This window comes from Triticum dicoccoides, chromosome 1B, assembly GCF_002162155.2.
Source record: "Triticum dicoccoides isolate Atlit2015 ecotype Zavitan chromosome 1B, WEW_v2.0, whole genome shotgun sequence".
Lineage (NCBI taxonomy): Eukaryota > Viridiplantae > Streptophyta > Magnoliopsida > Poales > Poaceae > Triticum > Triticum dicoccoides.
Genome location: NC_041381.1, coordinates 474568263 through 474589489, shown reverse-complemented (window position 1 = coordinate 474589489; position 21227 = coordinate 474568263).

Below are 21227 nucleotides of genomic sequence, written 5' to 3'. Positions count from 1 at the left end.
TCTCAGACCCCGGCCTCTTCAAGCAGTTTGCTCGCGAGGTGAATGCAGTCCTCCCAAACCTCGAGGCCTCGCACCCTCTCAGGTGGTCCATGTGTGCCATCACGTTCAGCTCAGCGGACCAACTCAAGTGTGCGGCGATAGCTGGGGTCCTCCCAATGCTCCGTTCCCTAGTCATCAATAATGTGCAGGTCACCAGGACCCTCATTGATGGTGGTGCAAGGCTCAATGTTCTATCCGTCGAGACATTCAACAATCTCCAAGTGCCATACAATCAGCTTCAGCCAACCAAGCCTTTCTCAGGAGTCACTGATGGTTCCACCACCCCGATAGGGCAGGTCTGCCTCCCTGTCACCTTCGGACAGCGCAAGAACTATCGTACCAAGCTCACCGACTTCAACGTTGCCCACACTCGCCTGCCGTACAACACCATCCTCGGGTATCTAGCCCTGGCCAAGTTCATGGCAGTGACTCACCATGGCTACAACATCCTCAAGATGCCAGGGAGTGGCGGAGTCATCACAGTCCTATGTGAGGAGAAAGATGCAATGTGCTCTCTCGAGCGCGCCTTGCAAGCCGCGTCAATCAAAGACCGAGATCGCAAGAGCGGGGACCTTCCCGAGGCATTCCCCAAGAATAAGAAGACATCACCTGGCCCGAGGCCTCAGGAGGCGGGCACCTCCGGAGGCACGGCGCCAGGATCCGCGCCCGTCAAAGGGGCGCCTCCCTCCGTCGCACGGGAAGGCGCGCCCAGCGCCCTCCTTGGGCAAGGCTCGAGGGCTTTCTCTTGGAAGGCCACTGACTTTGCCAAGGTCATGAGGGAGGCGCTCAGGCACCACGTAGAGGCGTGCTTCATGGCACGTTTACCTCAGGAAGGCATGAGGCAAGGAGGGCCCAACCCTCAAGAGTTCATCACTAAGGTCACTCAGGAGCTGCAGGAATCGAGAGTGATGCGCGGCAGTCGCCGTCTACCTGGCGTAGCTCCCCATCCAGGCGAGGATGGCGGGCTGCGCATCTGCATCGACGTACCAGGGCTCAACCGAGCCGCGTCTCAGGAGCGCCTCTGGCCTTCACGCGTGGGATGTTGCGAGGGTCCGCCTCACAACTTCGTTCGCATGCCTCTCGGCCTGCCGAACGCGTCCGCTGCTCATCAGCGCCTGGTGCGGAGCATTCTGGAGGCTCAGGAGGCCAGGCACTACGCGGTCCTGGCAGAGATGGAGTTGGTCCTTGGAGAGCCACCCGGACCCCCAGAGCCTCTCGAGGCTCAGGGCCCCGAGGGCTCGCATGGATTGGCTTCTTCACCATGCGTCATCAGCTACCTCAACATCCCTTCGTTTTCAGTGATACCAGGTGACATCTTTCAAGTTCTGTTTCAGCTGGGAGCGCCCCCAGGGCTGCATCATCCCCGAGCCGCTCGGGCCTGACCCAGTGGCATGTATCTTTCCCGCATCTATCTAAGTTGGTTAGCTCTTTCATACTCAACCTGCATATGGTAATTGCCTGCTCGATTGACACCAACCATTGGAGCTGCTCGCTCTGGCACGACGCTTGTGCATGGGTCCGTCCCTGCAACGTCGACAAACCTGAGTGGCTGAGCTCTAGCCGCGGCAGCCCCGCAAGGTGCCACCTCACCAGGCCCTCAGTGCCCTCTTCACTCGCACGGATCAACTAGTGGCTGGCCGGCAATCGTAATGGCAATCCTTGGCTTCCTCGTGATTGGTTTGCAGGACCTCTCTAAGGAATAGCGCCGGGGGAGACCATCGCGGGCTCTCTTTCTCTCTCTCCCGCGTGAACCACTTGCGCGTTGAAGGGGGGCGCCTGAGCATCGCGACTCATGGTCTCTTACTGGCTCTCCAGCCCTCACCCCCTGGCCTTGTCCACGGCATCGCGACCTGGCATACCAGCGGCGGCTGAGCTCGCTCGAGGGCCGGGACTTGAGGACGTAGAGCACTAAGGAGAGTGCGGGGGAGAGGTAAGAAGCTCACAAGGGCCTCACCCGGCGACTTCCCAACAACTTCCCAGCCGCCGACGCATAGGTCCGGCACCTCACTAAGGAATGACTCCAAGCTCCCGAGATAAGTCATGCCTCTAGAATTGCTAGCTAGCGCAACACCAAATCTTCACCTAATGCAGCTCTGTGATGGTGATGTTGCCTTCCTTTCTCGCCTAGCGACGGCGGCTTGAGCGCTAAAGGGGACCTCCTGAGCATCGCGCCTCGGGGGCTCTTACCGGACCTTGGGTCGCTCACCTCCTGGCCTTGACCACGACATCGCGACCTGGCATACCAGCGACGGCTGAAGCCTGCCTGGAGACCGGGACCTATCAGCGTAGAGCACCAGGCCTTCGTGAGGTTAGAAAGGAGGAACCAAGCCGAGACAGGACAAGCATCTCACACTGCTTCACGATAAGGATTACGTTTGTGAAAGACATTACAGGCGCTTTACATGCCCCTTCGGGGTGTTTCCTTGATTTCTTGCAGGAACAAAAGATGCAAATCCTAAGGAGCCCTAACTACAGGTGCCTTTGCGGCAGACACCATCATCAACAATGGGCCACGTGAGGCTGGCGCTAACCCCATCCAGATCAGCCGCAGCGGCTGCCTGACACAGCCACCCTGCTCCGGGCACGACGCAATCTCGGGGGCTCATAGCTGTCGTCGCTCGTCTCCGGAGTCACGAGAAGCTCGGGGGAGTCACTGGACCCCTCGGTGTCTCCGCTGCTACCGAAAGAGCTGCTGGAGAAGCGGGTGGCAGGCTCGGCCCTCGCCACCCCAGTGCTTCGGCCGTTGTCCCTGGGGCAGCACTCCAGCCGGCGTCCTTCCGCGTCGAAGACCTTGAAAATCATTAGGGAGGCGCCATCGTATTCAAGATGAATCACGAGGGCGCCCTCCATTTGGCAGACCTTGCCCCAGCCTCGGGTCATGTAGACCTTGCCCGGAGCGACAACCTTGACCTCTGCTCTGGTCGCGGGGGTGCTGCAGTCGGCGTGCTGCAGCCAGAGCTCGAGGGGCCCCCTCGGCGACATCTCAAAGGCGAAGGAAGCAGGAAGGCAAATCCAAGAGCTTGGAGGCATGGAGGCGTGAAGCACGAGCTCGCAAGAGGAGTCCATGGCGTGGGCTCCTGGGGGGACGACGTGCGCCGCCGTGATTCGTCGGTGTCGCCGGCAGCGCGGGCGGCACCGCTCGGCATCTTCCCCCTAGGGCCCTTGTCTTGGGTGTACAAAGGCAATGGAAACCCAGGAGGAGGCCGCTCATACCATGGCCTCGACGTCTCTTGCCAAGCGACCTCGTCACGACGGCCGAAGACTGGCCGCTTCTTCGGCGGGAGCGGGACGGGCCCCTCTCGGGGGGCCTTCCCCTTCTCTTCGGTTGAGAACCGGCAGATCAGCGCCATCAGCATCAAGATGGAGGAGGAGCAAGGAAGAAGAAGCAGAGCAAGGAGAAATGAATTGGGAGGGCTCACGCCATCCCGTGCTTATAGCGAAAGGAGGCCAACCGTCGACCTCCGCAATCACAGGTAATCATGACTCATTTTGCATGCAGGGACTTGTCAAGTCGAGTAGTTGCCGAGGCGACGTGGGGAAGCGGAGACGCGCACGTCCAATCAACCGCCACGCGGCGCCCAAGGCCGCAGGCTGATGGGGCCCGCGGTGCTCCGCACTTGCCCCTTCGCTTCTCTGCTAAGCCAAGTCCGAGCGTGCCTTGGGCTCGGGGGCTACTGTCAGCGTTCTGGGAACGGGGGTCCCCAGACTTGCCTGCGGCCTGCGGCGTGGCTCAAGTGGTGGCCCAGTACGGCCCATCTTCATCGTCTCAAGCTCAAGACCCTCGCGAGGGTCCAAGCCTTGTGGGACGGACGAAGGAAGGCTTCCTCAGGAGCGGCCTCACCAGGCAGGCTCGCGAGAAGGCGGAGAGATCAAGGCAAGGGTACCTCGGGAGGTGCTTGTGACGCAAGCCATGACGATCTGGACCAGGCGGGCGCCGGCCTGTGAAATGTCCTTGTTTCCTCTTTGGTTCAAAGGGGGCAAGCACAAGCCAAGGCATCAAGCAAAGGCTACCATTTCGGTGCAACGAGACCAAGACCAATAGAGCGGCAGGACGGAGGTCACCATGGAGCCCAAGACGGAGTCATCGCCAGTACCTTTGGCAGCCGAAGACCAACTTTAGTCAGGATAAGTTGTACTAGATGTTCCCCTTCAAAATGGCCATTGTTGGCGCCCTTCCCGTTCGATATTTGGGAAGAGGACCAGGGCCTCTATATATAGGGCTAGCCATCATAGTAGGAAGGCATCTTGGATCGAGTCCTTCCTAGGCAGAACGCCACCACAAGAACACCCCTCGTGAGGCTGTTCTTCCTCTGTACTGTTCATCACCAGCCCCTGAGGCAATCCACACACCACACACTGGAGTAGGGTATTACACCACAATGGTGGCTTGAACTAGTATAAACCTCGTGTCCCTTGTGTTGTTCATCTTGCTAGCTTAGATTCTCAGTGAGGCATTGGAACATGGATCGGTAGGGGAGAGATCTTCACATGCACCCTAGAGTTCGAACCTTAAGGGTTTTGCCGGAAACCCACATCTGACAGAACCTACGAACTACGAGGAAGTGATGATGAGCCCAGATTCCGCGAAGTGGCTTGAGGCCATGAAATCTGAGATGGGATCCATGTATGAGAACAAAGTGTGGACTTTGGTGGACTTGCCCAATGATTGGCAAGCCTTAGAAAATAAATGGATCTTCAAGAAGAAGGCTGACGCTGACGGTAATGTTACTGTCTACAAAGCTCGACTTGTTGCAAAAGGTTTTCGACAAGTTCAAGGAGTTGACTATGATGAGACTTTATCACCCGTAGCGATGCTTAAGTCTGTTCGAATCATGTTAGCAATTGCCACACTTTATGATTATGAAATTTGACAGATGGATGTCAAACCTGCATTCCTTAATGGATTTCTGGAAGAAGAGTTGTATATGATGCAACCAAAAGGTTTTGTCGATCCAAAGGGTGCTAACAAAGTGTGCAAGCTCCAGCAACCCATTTATGGACTGGTGCAAGCCTCTCGGAGTTGGAATAAATGCTTTGATAGTGTGATCAAAGCATATGGTTGTATACAGACTTTTGGAGAAGCCTGTATTTACAAGAAATTGAGTGGGAGCTCTGTAGCATTTCTAATATTATATGTGGATGACATATTGTTGATTGGAAATGATATAGAATTTTTGGATAGCATAAAAGGATATTTTAATAAGAGTTTTTCAATGAAAGACCTCGGTAAAGGTGCTTACATATTGGGCATCAAGATCTATAGATATAGATCAAGACGCTTAATTGGACTTTCACAAAGCACATACCTTGATAAAGTTTTGAAGAAGTTCAAAATGGATCAGTCAAAGAAAGGGTTCTTGCCTGTGTTACAAGGTGTGAAGTTGAGTCAGACTCAATGCCCGACCACCACAAAAGATAGATAGAAAATGAAAGTCATTCCCTACGCTTCAGCCATAGGTTCTATCATGTATGCAATGCTGTGTACCAGACCTGATGTGTGCCATGCTATAAGTATAGCAAGGAGGTACCAAAGTAATCCAGGAGTGGAGCACTGGACATCGGTCAAGAACATCCTGAAATACCTGAAAAGGACTAAGCATATGTTTCTCATTTATGGGGGTGACAAAGAGCTCGTCGTAAATGGTTACATCGATGCAAGCTTTGACACTGATCCGGATGACTCTAAGTCACAATCCGGATACATATTTATATTGAATGGTGGAGCTGTCAGTTGGTGTAGTCCTAAGCAGAGCGTCATGGCGGGATCTATGTGTGAAGCGGAGTATATAGCTGCTTCGGAAGCAGCAAATGAAGGAGTTTGGATGAGGAGTTCATATCCGAGCTAGGTGTTATACCTAGTGCATTGGGTCCAATGAAAATCTTTTGTGACAATACTGGTGCAATTGCCTTGGCAAAGGAATCCAGATTTCACAAGAGAACCAAACACATCAAGAGATGCTTCAATTCCATCCGTCATCAAGTGTCAGAGGGAGACATAGAGATTTGCAAGATACATACGGATCTGAATGTTGCAGACCCATTGACTAATCCTCTTCCACGAGCAAAACATGATTAGCACCAAGACTCCATCAGTGTTACAATCATTACTATGTAATCTAGATTATTGACTCTAGTGCAAGTGGGAGGCTGAAGGAAATATGCCCTAGAGGCAATAATAAAGTTGTTATTTATATTTCCTTATATCATGATAAATGTTTATTATTCATGCTAGAATTGTATTAACTGGAAACTTAGTACATGTGTGAATACATAGACAAAACATAGTGTCCCTAGTATGCCTCTACTAGACTAGCTCGTAAATCAAAGATGGTTATGTTTTCTAACCATAGACATATGTTGTCATTTGATGAACGGGATCGCATCATTAGGAGAATGATGTGATGGACAAGACCCATCCTTTAGCTTAGCATTATCATCATTTCAGTTTCATTGCTACTGCTTTCTTCATGACTTATACATGTTCCTCAGACTATGAGATTATGCAACTCCCGAATATCGGAGGAACACCTTGTGTGCTATCAAACGTCACAATGTGACTAGGTGATTATAAAGATTCTCTACAGGTGTCTTCGAAGGTGATTGTTGGGTTGGCATAGATCGAGATTAGGATTTGTCACTCCGTGTACCAGAGAGGTATCTCTGGGCCCTCTCGGTAATGCTCATCACTATAAGCCTTGCAAGCAATGTGACTAATAAGGTAGATGCGGGATGAAGCATTACAGAACGAGTAAAGATACTTGCCGGTAACAAGATTGAACTAGGTATGATGATACCGACGATCAAATCTCGGGCAAGTAACATACCGATGACAAAGGGAACAACATACGTTGTTATGCGGTTTGACCGATAAAGATCTTCGTAGAATATGTAGGAGCCAATATGAGCACCCATGTTCCTCTATTGGCTATTGATCAGAGATGTGTATCAATCATGTCTACATAGTTCTCGAACCCGTAGGGTCCACGCTCTTAACGTTCGATGACCGAAGTTTGTTCGGAGTCCCGGATGAGATCACGGACATGACGAGGAGTCTCGAAATGGTCGAGACATAAAGATTGATATGTTGGAAGGTTATGTTCGGATACCTTAAAGGTTTCGAAAAGGTTCGGGCATTTTTTGGAGTACCGAGAGGTTACCGAAACCCCCCACGGGATTAATGGGCCTTAATGGGCTTTAGTGGAAAAGGAGAGGAGGGCCGCAGGGTGGCTGATGTCGGTGTCAAAACCGGTGGATCTCGGGTAGAGGGTCCCGAACTGTGCGTCTAAGGCTAATTGTAACAGTAGATTGGGGACACGATGTTTACCCAGGTTCGGGCCCTCTCGATGGAGGTAATACCCTACTTCCTGCTTGATTGATCTTGATGATAGGAGTATTACAAGAGTTGATCTACCACGAGATCGTAGAGGCTAAACCCTAGGAGCTAGCCTATGATTATGATTGTTCTTGTCCTACGGACTAAACCCTCCGGTTTATATAGACACCGGAGGGGGCTAGGGTTACACAGAGTCGGTTACAGAGAAGGAGATCTAGCATCTGAATCGCCAAGCTTGCCTTCCATGCAAAGGAGAGTCCCATCCGGACACGGGAGGAAGTCTTTAATCTTGTATCTTCATAGTCCAACAGTCCGGCCAAAGTATATAGTCTGGCTGTCCGGATACCCCCTTATCCGGGACTCGCTCAGTAGCCCCCGAACCAGGATTCAATGACGATGAGTTTGGCATGCAGATTGTCTTCGGCATTGCAAGGCGGGTTCTTCTCCAAATCCAGAGTACCTATCATAGCAAATAGTGTCCGGCTTCCCATTAATGTTGTACTCCTCGGCTTCTGTCCTTCAATAATGGCCATCTCCATGTGTCAAGTGAATACAAGGAGCCGGGGCATTTTCACATTTGCCACCCTGACCCTATAAGCGAACCGTCTATTTGAAGAGACGGGGATCCTCAGATCCAAATCTCACCATCTTCCCTCAAGCAAGCATTCAACAGAGCGCGTCCGAAAAAAATCCATTCCATCATGGCCGGTTGCCGCAGCTCCTCCTCTCGCTCCCATACCTCTGTGCCGGGTGATTGGAAAAAGTGTTCTGTCCCCCATAGCCGTTTAGTAGAGTTGCAGACCCAAGGGTTTCTTCCACCTGCATACATGGTCCCCGTCCGAGCCGGACTAGCCACCTATAACGGCGGGGAGCAAGCGGAGAACTTTCCAAACCCATCTAGAGGGGAGCGGATATGCCTAGTCCCATATTTGTTGAGAGGAATTGGGTTTACCATTCCTCCGCAAGCTCCTGGAGTTCTACGGCCTCCAGCTGCATAACTTCACTCCTGCCTCCATACTGCACATCGCAGGGTTCGTTGCCTTCTGCGAGCTATTCCTGGGCTGCGAAGCTCATTTCGGGTTATGGAAGAGGCTATTCTGCCTCGTCCCTCGTAATCACGAGGGATCTATATATCAAGTGGGTGGAGCCGAAATATGGCGCGTCACCCAGGCCGGATACCTGTCTGGCACTCCAAAGAAGGCATCCGAGGACTGGCCTTCGGAGTGGTTTTATGTAGATGACGTTCCCCTTCCGGACCCAGTCCGGCCAGGTCTTCCTCAGTTCAACAACGCCCCGCTAAAGAAACAACAAAGTTGGCACCCTCGGAGCCCCTAGGAGGAAGATGATAGAGAAGTCCTCTACCTGATGGGCAGGATGAAAATACTGACCCAATCAGGACTGACAATAACAAAAGTTATGTCAATATGCATAACGCGGGGGGTGCAGCCACTTCAATATCGGGGGAAACCCATGTGGCACTTCAACAGAGAAGACGACGCCACCCGCCACGGTCATAAAGGTCCAGACTCCGCCACCGCTCTGGTGAGAATATTGTCCGATTTATACAAAGGAGAAGAAGAGGAGTTCCTCTGCATTAAGCCGCGGGATGGATTTTCCATGTACAACCCCCAAGCTGGGTAAGCTGTCATTCTTCACTCGACTCTATTCATTCTTGTGTCCTTTGTCACCAATCATTCATCATGCTATTTTCAAAGCAGAAACTGAGGAGGTCCGTGGAAGAGTTCAACAACCCACCTCCGCAGCCAGAGGATCCTGGCCGGGCTCTCGACCCCGGACTTGAAGAAGATCCGGATATATTCGTGGAGCTTGTCGACAGGACATTCTATCAAGCAAGCCATGACGGCGCCTTGGTGGCCATCCTTGCCGATTATCCCGGGCTGCTCCCGGTGTCGAATGTAAGTAAAGCCGGAGCCCTAACTTCCTAATTATGCTGTGCCTTACGCGCATATGTTGTATTTTTACAGAAATGACCATCAGGACGCTGTGCCGAGCCCGCAGGGGATCATCATCAAAGGGAACCCGGGCCGGGCAGGCTTAAGAGGAAGGCGGTTAGGATTGAGACGCTGGGGCAGAGGTACAAATTAAACTTGCTCCGTGATTATCTTTGCTAAAATGTGACAGTTTTCATTATGTCCTGGCAGAAAGAGCAGCCGCCGGACTATATCCGGAGATGCTGCCGACCACGCCTCAAGCAGCCGGATTCCTAAACCGGACTCACGGGTGGAGGCTAACATGGGGGCAACACCGAATTGCCCTCATACAGAGTATGCAGACAGGCTTTCTGCTACAAACTCCAAAGTGGAGAGCGCCATGAATCACCGGCGCAGACGGGCCGTACTCCGCAATGGTATTTTCTTCAAGGAGGCTTTCAATGCCTTCAATTTCGGAGACGCATATATTCGCGCCGCTCAAGATGGGCTTGCCAGAGCGATGGACCAGTATGCGAAGGATATACGGGTAAGAAAATTTGATAAGTATGTGTAGTAGTAGCCCCTGAGACTTGAAACGGTTGGCACAATTGATTTAAGGATCATTGTATGTATAGGTTCTTGTAGAGAAGAATACACATTTATCTCAGGAGCTGGAGGAATGCAAAACCCATCTAAAGGCCGCAGTTGTCGGAGCAGAGGAATCCCAAAAGGCCTCTTCTGGTAATACTTACCTTGATAAAGGAATTTATAAGGACACATACCAGTTATGTATTCGGCATAGTTGACGAATCTAACAAGAGATTCTACAGGCAATCCTGGAGAGAATCCGAAGATCGCGAAAGATAGTGAGCCACATCTGCGAAGTCAGCTGAAGGCGGGTGAGCGCGTGCCGATGCAGGTTATTCAAGAGAAAAATAATCTCCAAGATGCCAATATCCGACTGAGCGTCGAACTGGCAGATGTTCGAGCTTAGCTTGCTGACTCCGTAAAGAAGAACAGGAGGCTTCGACGCGGCATTTATAATAAGTGCTTTAAATGACCTGCAGAACAGTTCGGCGAGGAAGCGAATTAACAGAGTTATGTCTGTAGGTATGCTGACGGGCCATCCTGGAGAGGAGATGCCCGGATCCGCAGGTGATTTGCTGCAAGATCTTTCACAACTGCACGAGCGAGCTCGGCAGGTGATGCAGGGTATTGCCTAGGCCTTGTGGCCATCTTCTTCCCTGCTAGGAGACATGAGCAAGCTTGTGGAGATGCTCAAAGGAGCACGATGGCGCTTCTGATTATGGAAGATATCAACTTGCCGACAAGGTGCGAGGGAAGCCTGGGCCATGGTGAAGACGCGATATGCCAAGGCTGACCCGAACCATATGGCCGAAGTTGGACCGGTGGGGTCAGATGGGCAAGAGATTCCCGTAAGTCTAGTATATGACCAAGTAGCATTAGCCACAAAGTATTCCCAACAGGATTGTAGGCTAGACAACCTGTTGGATGGTATAGAGGAAGAATATAGCCAGTCCAAGTGACTATGTAATTCAATGGACCTATGTACTCCCTAGCCGGATTGAAAATCATTTGTCATGGCGGACCTTTTTGCTTCAGCCCCCGGACCCGACAATCCGAGGTGTATCCGAATACCCGCTCAGTTATGTAAAACCGGGGTATGCGTGGAAACCAGGTGTAGGGGTCATAAGTGCTTGAACAGACAAGTACCCAACTAGTTATGTTATATTACATGGATAGTAAGAAACATCTTCCCGAGAGAATAGTTCCGTTAGGGGTTCCTTTCCCTGGGTACGCATGCATCGATGTGCATGTCCGAACTGCGAACAGAAGCGCAGGAAACAAAACATCTGTGGATTTATGTTGTAATAAACGAAAAACATCTTTTGTTCACCGAACGAATATTCCCTTAAGAACGCTAGCTTTTGGCTTCACCCAGTGTGAGGTACACATCCAGCTGAACCGGCAGTAACAATCGCAGAGGTGCTCCCCTTATGCCCTAGCCGAATTAACGGGAACGTAGGGCGTAAACACAAGAGCCAGGCAACCCAACATGGCCAAAATTTAAGTCATATCGATGCATATAATGGCGAAGAAAAGGCACATATGGAAAGAACATGCATATGTGGTTGGCAGGAAGCCATTAAAGCAATTATATCTGGCTTCTGTATAGGAAGCCCCCAGGTATAGTGAGCACGCATAGTGCGTCCAGAGCGATCAAAGCATCGATACAATATTTAAGGCTTTATGTGAAAAAGGAAAAGAGGGCGAGATAGGAAGGAGGACATAATTGAAAGAGCGGAGGTAAGGAGACGAACACTAAGTTCGACAGTAGGCGTAGAATCTTTGGAGTCTGGCCGTGTTCCATGGGTTCGGCTCGAGTCTGTTATCAGATGTATTGCGCAAACGGTACACTCCTCCTGTGAGAACTTTATCAATGATGAAGGGACCCTCCCACTTGGGTTTGAGCTTGTCGTTCTTCTTCTCGGGTAGGCGTAGAACATGTTCGCCAACGTTATAAATTTTGGCCCATACTTCTCTGCTTTGATACCTTCAAGCCTGCTGCTGATAGAATGCGGAACGGGCTTTTGCAACGTCACGCTCCTCCTCCAGGGCATCTAAGTTGTCCTGCCGATCTAGTTCGGCTTCCTTCTCTTCGTACGTGCGCACGCGAGGTGAGTCATGGATTATGTCGCAGGGTAGCACTGCTTCTGCGCCGTACACCATAAAAAATGGTGTGTATCCGATTGTACAATTCGGCATGGTCCATAGCCCCCAGAGTACGGAGTCGAGTTCCTCGACCCAATGCGTGTCTGATTCCTTCAAGGATCGCACTAGTCTGGGTTTGATGCCGCTCATGATGAGACCATTTGCACATTCGACTTGACCGTTTGTTTGGGGGTGATAGACAGAGGCGTAATCGAGCTTGATGCCCATGTTGCCGCACCAAGTTTTCACCTAATAGGCTGTGAAATTTGAGCCATTGTCAGTGATGATGCTATGGGGGACACCGTAACGGTGTACAACCCCTGATATGAAGTCTATCACTGGTCCGGATTCGGCCGTTTTAACTGGTTTGGATTCTATCCATTTGGTGAACTTGTCCACAATGACCAATAAGTATTTTTTTCTTATGGCTTCCCCCTTTAAGAGGTCCGACCATGTCCAGCCCCCAGACCGCAAAGGGCCAAGTTATGGGGATTGTTTGGAGAGTGTTAGGGGGCATATGGCTCTGATTGGCGAAGAGTTGGCAACTGACACAACGTTGGACAAGGTCCTGTGCATTTGCCCGGGCAGTCGGCCAGTAAAAACCTATGCGGAAGGCCTTGCTTACAAGTGCCCGAGCTGCAGCGTGGTGCCCGCTGAGTCTGGAATGGATTTCGGCTAAGATCTGCCGCCCTTCCTCTTCGGAGATGCATCTTTGGAGCACTCCGGTAGCGGTTTTCTTGTAGAGCTCTCCTTCATGGACTTTGTAGGCCTTAGAATGTCGCACAATACAACATGCCTCATTTTGGTCCTTGGGGAGCTCTTGCCTATTTAGGTAGGCTAAGAAGGGCTTGGTCCACGGGGCAATGACAACCAAGATTTTGTTGGCCGAAGGTGTTATTTCGGTGGCAGAGCCTCCGATTACATCAGATGGTTCGGAATCTGGGGTTGTGTTCGGAGCCGGGCTGGTATTGCCGGACTCCCCTTCCCATACAACGGATGGCTTGAACAGCCTTTCCAAGAAGATATTAGGTGGGACGGGGTCGCATTTCGCGCCGATGCGGGCAAGGATATCCGCCGCTTGATTGTTTTCTCGGACCACATGGTGGAATTCGAGCCCCTCGAACCGGGCTGATATTTTGAGGACGACATTACGGTAGGCCGCCATTTTAGGATCCTTGGCATCGAAGTCTCCATTTACTTGTGATATTGCGAGGTTCGAGTCCTCGCACACTTTTAGGCGTTGGATGCCCATGGAGACTGCCATCCGAAGACCATGCAACAGAGCCTCATATTTGGCCGCATTGTTGGAATCTATGTATAATATTTGGAGTACGTATTGGACCGTGTCTCCGGTGGGGGGACACCTACTCCCAGTCCGGCCAACATTTTAGAGTCGTCGAAGTGCATGATCCAATTGGAGTAGGTGATGTACTCTTTAGGGAGTTCGACTTCTGTCCATTCGGCGACAAAGTCAGCCAGTACTTGCGACTTGATGGCTCGCCGTGGTTTGTATGTAATGTCGAACGGAAGGAGCTCAATATCCCATTTGGCAATCCGACCCATAGTGTTGCGGTTATTTATTATGTCATTGAGTGGTACTTCGGAGGCCACCGTAATCGAACACTCTTGAAAGTAGTGTCGTAGCTTCCGGGATTCCATGAAGACCGCGTATGCTATCTTTTGATAGTGTGGCCATCGGGATTTGCATGAGTGAGGACAGTGGACACGTAATATACCGGCTTTTGGAGTGGGAACTTGTGTCCGTTTGCTTCTCGTTCGACAACGAGCACTGCGCTTACAACCTGGCGTGTTGCAGCTATGTATAATATCATTGGTTCACCAATATTTGGTGCTGTCAGGACTGGATTGCTGGCCAATAGGGTCTTTATTTCTTCCAGTTCGGCCTTGGCCGCATCCGTCCACTTGAAGTGTTCGGTGCGCCGAAGAAGGCGATAAAGAGGTAGTGCCTTTTCTCCTAATCGGGAGATAAAGCGGCTTAAGGCAGCCACGCATCCAATTAGTTTCTGGATCTGCTTGAGGTCTGTTGGGATAGCCAATTGTGACAGAGCTTGGATTTTTGCCAGATTTGCTTCGATTCCTCTATTGGAAACAATGAAGCTGAGCAATTTCCCTGAGGGTACACCGAAGACACATTTTTCGGCTTGAGCTTGATGTCGTATGTTCGGAGGTTGTCGAACGTTAGTCTCAAATCATCTATTAGAGTTTCGACGTGTCTTCTTTTGATGACCACATCGTCCACGTATGCCTCAACTGTTTTGCCGATTTGCTTCTCCAGGCATGTCTGAATCATGCGTTGATAGGTTGCGCTGGCGTTTTTGAGCCCGAAAGGCATAGTGTTGAAACAAAAGGGGCCGTATGGCGTTATGAAGGCTGTTGCGGCTTGGTCGGATTCTGCCATCTTTATCTGATGGTATCCGGAGTATGCGTCGAGGAAATACAGTGAGTCATGTCCGACGGTGGCGTCAATGATTTGGTCAATGCGAGGGAGGGGGAAAGGATCCTTAGGGCAAGCCTTATTGAGGTCCTTGAAATCGACACATAGACGCTAGGATTTTTCCTTCTTTGGTACCATTACCAGGTCTGCTAGCCAATCCGGATATTTTATATCTCTGATGAATCCGGCCTCGAGTAGCTTGGCTAGCTCTTCTCCCATGGCTTGCCACTTAGGCTCTGAGAAGCGCCTAAGAGTCTGCTTAACTGGCTTGTATCCTTTCAGTATATTGAGGTTGTGTTCAGCCAGCCTGCGTGGGATGCCCGACATGTCTGAAGGATGCCAGGAGAAAATGCCCCAGTTCTCACGTAGGAAATCTCGCAGTGCGGCGTCTATTGTGGGGTTCAATTGTGTCCGAATGGCAGCTGTTTTTGTGGGGTCCGTTGGGTGGACCTGGAATTTGACTATCTCGTCTGCGGGCTTGAAAGAGGTGGACTTGGGTCTCTTGTCGAGTATCACGTCATCTTTCTCCACTCTGGCGCGCAGCATTGTTAGTTCTTCAACGGCGAGGGCTTCAGATAATGCCTCCAGGGCTAGTGCGGCAGTTTTATTTTCGGCGCGGAGTGCGATGTCCGGGTCACTAGCTAGAGTGATGATTCCATTGGGTCTGGGCATTTTGAGCTTCATGTACCCGTAATGGGGTATAGCTTGAAAGCTTGTGAATGCGTCCTGCCCTAAGAGGGCGTGTTATCCGCTGCTAAACAGGGCCACTTGGAACGTGATTTCTTCGGACCTGTAATTCTCCGGCGTGCCGAATACCACATCCTGTGTGATTTTTCCCGTACACCGTGCCTCCCGACTAGGGATGATTCCCCTGAAGGTCGTGCTGCTTTGCTCGATACGGCTCTTGTCAATTTCCATCTTGTTGAGTGTTTCCTCATAGATGAGGTTTAATCCACTTCTGCCGTCCATGAGCACTTTAGTGAGCCGGAAACCGTCCACGATTGGACTAAGGACCAAGGCGGCTGGTGCCCAAACTGTTCGGAATTGAGGTTCATCACTGGCATTGAAAGTTATGGCCGTGTCATTCCACGGATTTATTGTTGCCACGTGGCAAACTTCGGCGAGACTGCGTTGAGCTCGCTTGCGCCTATTATTTGAGGCGAAAGTCTCGAAGACTATCAATACCGTATTCTTATTTCCGTCCGGATGTTGCTCTGCTGTATGGTTTATGAGGAGATCCTCGCCGCTCTTTGCTACCTGCTGGAGTATCCAACATGCTCTAAGGCTATGTGTTGGCATGGTATCTGGTGTACTCTGAATTTTGTATGGCCCATTGAGCCATTCCTCCAATATGGTTCCACGCCTTGCATCGGGCTTTGGTTTTTTGGTTATTGAATCGGGTAACTTACGTGAGTTTGCCCTTTTAGTTCGGACGAAGGGTTTAGTGAGAGCCGAATATCCCATAAGTTTGTTTGGGTTTTCCAAGCGCTTTCCATCGCGCAGTATTTCTGCACTATGGCCGCTAAGTCAGCGAAGTGTACTATGTCACGGTGACTTATAGCGTTGAGGATCCCTTTGTCCATGCAATTTTTGCAAAAGAGGGAGATTGCATCTCCCTCGCGACAGTCCTTGACCTTGTTTATCACAAGGAGGAATATGGCCTAGTATTGATGTACTGTCTCTTGGGGCTCTTGTCTGATATGCGAAAGATTGAATAAATCTGGGTGGGTGGGTGGTTTTGAATCCGAACCCTGATTCAATCTGAGACCCAGGGGCAAAGAAGCTTCTGAGCTTAACGGCTCAGGCTCCGGGATGTTGCCCAATTTCTTCGGCCCGCCGCCCGATTCTAAATTCGGGGTTTGGGTCATGCCCTCCTGCGAGCGGCTGTCCAGCTCAAAGAGCTCAGAAATCCAGACATAGTTCATCCTCAAATTAGAGGGAGAATTCGTATGATGCTCTTCCACTACCGCTATCTCATAGGTGACCGACGGAGAGTGAATATCCCTTTGGTTGGGTTTAAGCCCGATCCGGTCATAGTCCGTACAGACGCCCAAGGCAGTGGTGCGATCCAAGAGCTCATTAAGGGAGGAGAGCTCCATTGGGTCCATCTGTTCGGCGAGTTCCGAATCAACGTGGAGGCTGTTTTTGATGACCTGAGAAGTCATCATTGGCGCGACAGCCGATCGGGCGGTCTTAACGAAGCCGCCCAGCCGAAGAGTTTGGCCTAGGGCCAGGGCTCCCCCAGAGGTGATGTTGTCCTTCACAACGAGATGATCCATTAAGCCTTATCGCGATGACACAGTGGAACTCTTAATGAAAGCACCAATGTCAGTGTCAAAACCGGCGGATCTCGGGTAGGGGGTCCCAAAATGTGCGTCTAAGGCTAATGGTAACAGGAGACTGGGGACACGATGTTTACCCAGGTTCGGGCCCTCTCGATGGAGGTAATACCCTACTTCTTGCTTGATTGATCTTGATGATAGGAGTATTACAAGAGTTGATCTACCATGAGATCGTAGAGGCTAAACCCTAGGAGCTAGCCTATAATTATGATTGTTCTTGTCCTATGGACTAAACCCTCCGGTTTATATAGACACCGGAGGGGGCTAGGGTTACACAGAGTCGGTTACTGAGAAGGAGATCTAGCATCCGAATCGCCAAGCTTGCCTTCCATGCAAAGGAGAGTCCCATCCGGAGACGGGACGAAGTGTTCGATCTTGTATCTTCATAGTCCAACAGTCCGGCCAAAGTATATAGTCCGGCTGTCTGGATACCCCCTTATCTAGGACTCCCTCAGCCGCCCCCATGGCTGGTCTGAATTGGACTAGGAGGGGGCGCCCCCCCCTCTTTCCTTCTCCCTCTCCACCTCTTTCCCTTTCTCCCCCTCTTGGAAAAGGAAGGGGACTCCAACTAGGATTGGGAATCCTAGTTGGACTCCCCCTATAGGCGCGCTGAAGGAAATATGCCCTAGAGGCAATAATAAAGTTATTATTTATTTCCTCATATCATGATAAATGTTTATTATTCATGCTAGAATTGTATTAACCGGAAACATAATACATGTGTGAATACATAGACAAACATAGTGTCACTAGTATGCCTCTACTTGACTAGCTCGTTGATTAAAGATGGTTGTGTTTCCTAGCCATAGACATGAGTTGTCATTTGATTAACCGGATCACATCATTAGGAGAATGATGTGGTTGACTTGACCCATTCCGTTAGCTTTTTAGCACTTGATCGTTTAGTATGTTGCTATTGCTTTCTTCATGACTTATACATGTTCCTATGACTATGAGATTATGCAACTCCCGTTTACCGGAGGAACACTTTGCATGCTACCAAATGTCACAACGTAACTGGGTGATTATAGAGGAGCTCTACAGGTGTCTCCGAAGGTATATGTTGAGTTGGCGTATTTCGAGATTAGGATTTACTACTCCGATTAACGGAGAGGTATCTCCGGGCCCTCTCGGTAATGCACATCACTATAAGCCTTGCAAGCAATATAGCTAATGAGTTAGTTGCGGGATGATGCTTACATAACAAGTAAAGAGACTTGCCGGTAACGAGATTAAACTAGGTATTGAGATACCGACGATGATATCTCAGCCAAGTAACATACCGATGACAAAAGGAACAACATATGTAGTTATGCGGTTTGACCGATAAAGATCTTCGTAGAATATGTGGAAACCAATATGAGCATCCAGGTTCCGCTATTGTTTATTGATCGGAAGCAAGTCTTGGTCATGTTTACATAGTTCTCGAACCTGTAGGGTCCGCACGCTTAAAGTTTGGTGACGATCGGTATTATGAGTTTTTGTGTTTTGATGTACCGAAGGTAGTTCGGAGTCCCGGATATGATCACAAACATGATGAGGAGTCTCGAAATAGTCGAGCCGTAAAGAACGATATATTGGATGACTATGTTTGGACACCGAAATAGTTTCGGATGGTTTCGGGCATATACTGGAGTACCGAGGGGTTACCCGAACCCCCCCAGGGGTTTATTGGGCCTCATGGGCCCTAGTGGAGAAGAGGAGGGGTGTCCAAGGCAGGCCGCGCGGCCCCTCCCCCTCTAGTCCGAATTGGACAAGGAGGGGGGGGGGCTTTCCTTCCTCTCGTCTCTCCCTTCCTTCCCCCTCCTACTCCAACTAGGAAAAGAGGGAGTCCTACTCCCGGTGGGAGTAGGACTCCCCCCTTGGGCGCGCCTCCTCCCCTTGGCTGGCCCTCTCCTCCCCTCCTTTATATACGGAGGAGGGAGGCACCCCATAGACACAACAATTGATCATTGACCTCTTAGCCGTGTGCGGTGCGCCCCTCCACCATATTCCACCTCGATAATATCCTAGCGGTGCTTAGGCGAAGCCCTGCGTCGGTAGCATCATCAACACCGTCATCACGCCATCGTGCTGAAGAAACTCTCCGGCAAAGCTCTGCTGGATCGGAGTTCGTGGGACGTCATCGAGCTGAACGTGTGCTGATCTCAGAGGTGCCGTACGTTCAGTACTTGGATCGGTCGGATCGTGAAGACATACGACTACATCAACCGCGTTGTGCAAACACTTCCGCTTTCGGTCTACGAGGGTACATGGACAACACTCTCCCCTGTCGTTGCTATGCATCACCATGATCTTGCGTGTGCGTAGGAATTTTTTTGAAATTACTATGTTCCCCAACACGCGCCCATCCTTGGCCAGCCTCCTCCTCCTCCCTCCTTTATATACGGGGGCAGGGGGCACCCTAAAGCATAAGAGTTGTTCTCTTAGCCGTGTGCGGTGCCCCCCTCCAAAGTTTAATACCTCGTTCATATCGTCGTAGTGCTTAGGCGAAGCCCTTCACCGGTAACATCATCAACATCGTCGCCACACCATCGTGATGACGGAACACTCCCTCGTCTTCAACTGGATCAAGAGCTCGAGGGTCGTCATCAGGCTAAACATGTGCTGAACATGAGGTGCCGTACGTTCGGTACTTGGATCAGTTGGATCGTGAAGACGTTCAACTACATCAACCGCGTTACAAAACGCTTCTGCTTTTGGTCTACGAGGGTACATGGATACACTCTCCCCTCTCGTTGCTATGGATCTCCTAGATAGATCTTGCGTTATCGTAGATTTTTTTTTGAATTATTACGTTCCCCAACACCTTCTCCCCATCATACCTCCCTCTCCTTTTCCCCTCAACCATATCTAGTACTGGCTCTCATGTGACACCCGAGTTTTTGGCCCTTTTTGTTTTCTTTGGATTTTGAATTTGGATTTCTTTTGAATTGGCTCCATGGACTTAAAACTTGGGAATATCCCCATTCCTTCTTCTCCCAAGTGGTTTATCACTCTCAAATCTTTCCCAAGACCATGACATTCCAATCCTATCCCAACCCCAACCATTATTTCTTGGGAATAATTCTTTTCCATTAAATGAATAATCATATTTTATCCTAGGTTGTGAAGCAACCTATATTTTTGTCTTATCAAAAATTCCAACAAAATTGTCATAATTCCTTTGGACCATATGAACCTTGGATATGTAAATATATTCAAGATCTCATGCTCACGATGAGCACACCATCCAATTCTTGTTTCTGGTCACATTTTGAGGTTGTGAAGCAACTATATTTTCTATTGCTTCATAATTTCTGAAATTTTACCAGAACATGTACCCACATATATTACTTCCCTCCACAAAATTTTAGCTCAATTTACCAAGTCATTTTCTCTCAAAACAATTCTCAAGTTTTAGTCTAGTAGGGATCACTATGAAGTACCATTTATACTAATCCGAGGGCCAGGGCTCCCCCAGAGGTGATGTTGTCCTTCGCAACGAGATGATCCATCAAGCCTTATCGCGATGACACAGTGGAACTCTTAATGAAAGCACTAATGTCAGTGTCAAAACCGGCGGATCTCGGGTAGGGGGTCCCGAACTGTGCGTCTAAGGCTAATGGTAACAGGAGACTGGGGACACGATGTTTACCCATGTTCGGGCCCTCTCGATGGAGGTAATACCCTACTTCCTGCTTGATTGATCTTGATGATAGGAGTATTACAAGAGTTGATCTACCATGAGATCATAGAGGCTAAACCCTAGGAGCTAGCCTATAATTATGATTGTTCTTGTCCTATGGACTAAACCCTCCAGTTTATATAGACAAGGAGGGGGCTAGGGTTACACAGAGTCGGTTACCGAGAAGGAGATCTAACATCCGAATCGCCAACCTTGCCTTCCACGCAAAGGAGAGTCCCATCTGGAGACGGGACGTAGTCTTCGATCTTGTATCTTCATAGTCCAACAGTCTTGCCAAAGTATATAGTCCGGCTGTCCGGATACCCCCTTATCCAGGACTCCCTCAGCCGCCCCCCATGGCTGGTCCGAATTGGACTAGGAGGGGGCGCCCCCCCTCTTTCCTTCTCCCTCTCCACCTCTTTCCCTTTCTCCCCCTCTTGGAAAAGGAAGGGGACTCCAACTAGGATTGGGAATCCTAGTTGGACTCCCCCTATAGGCGCGCTGAAGGAAATATGCCCTAGAGGCAATAATAAAGTTATTATTTATTTCCTCATATCATGATAAATGTTTATTATTCATGCTAGAATTGTATTAACCGGAAACATAATACATGTGTGAATACATAGACAAACATAGTGTCACTAGTATGCCTCTACTTGACTAGCTCGTTGATCAAAGATGGTTGTGTTTCCTAGCCATAGACATGAGTTGTCATTTGATTAACCGG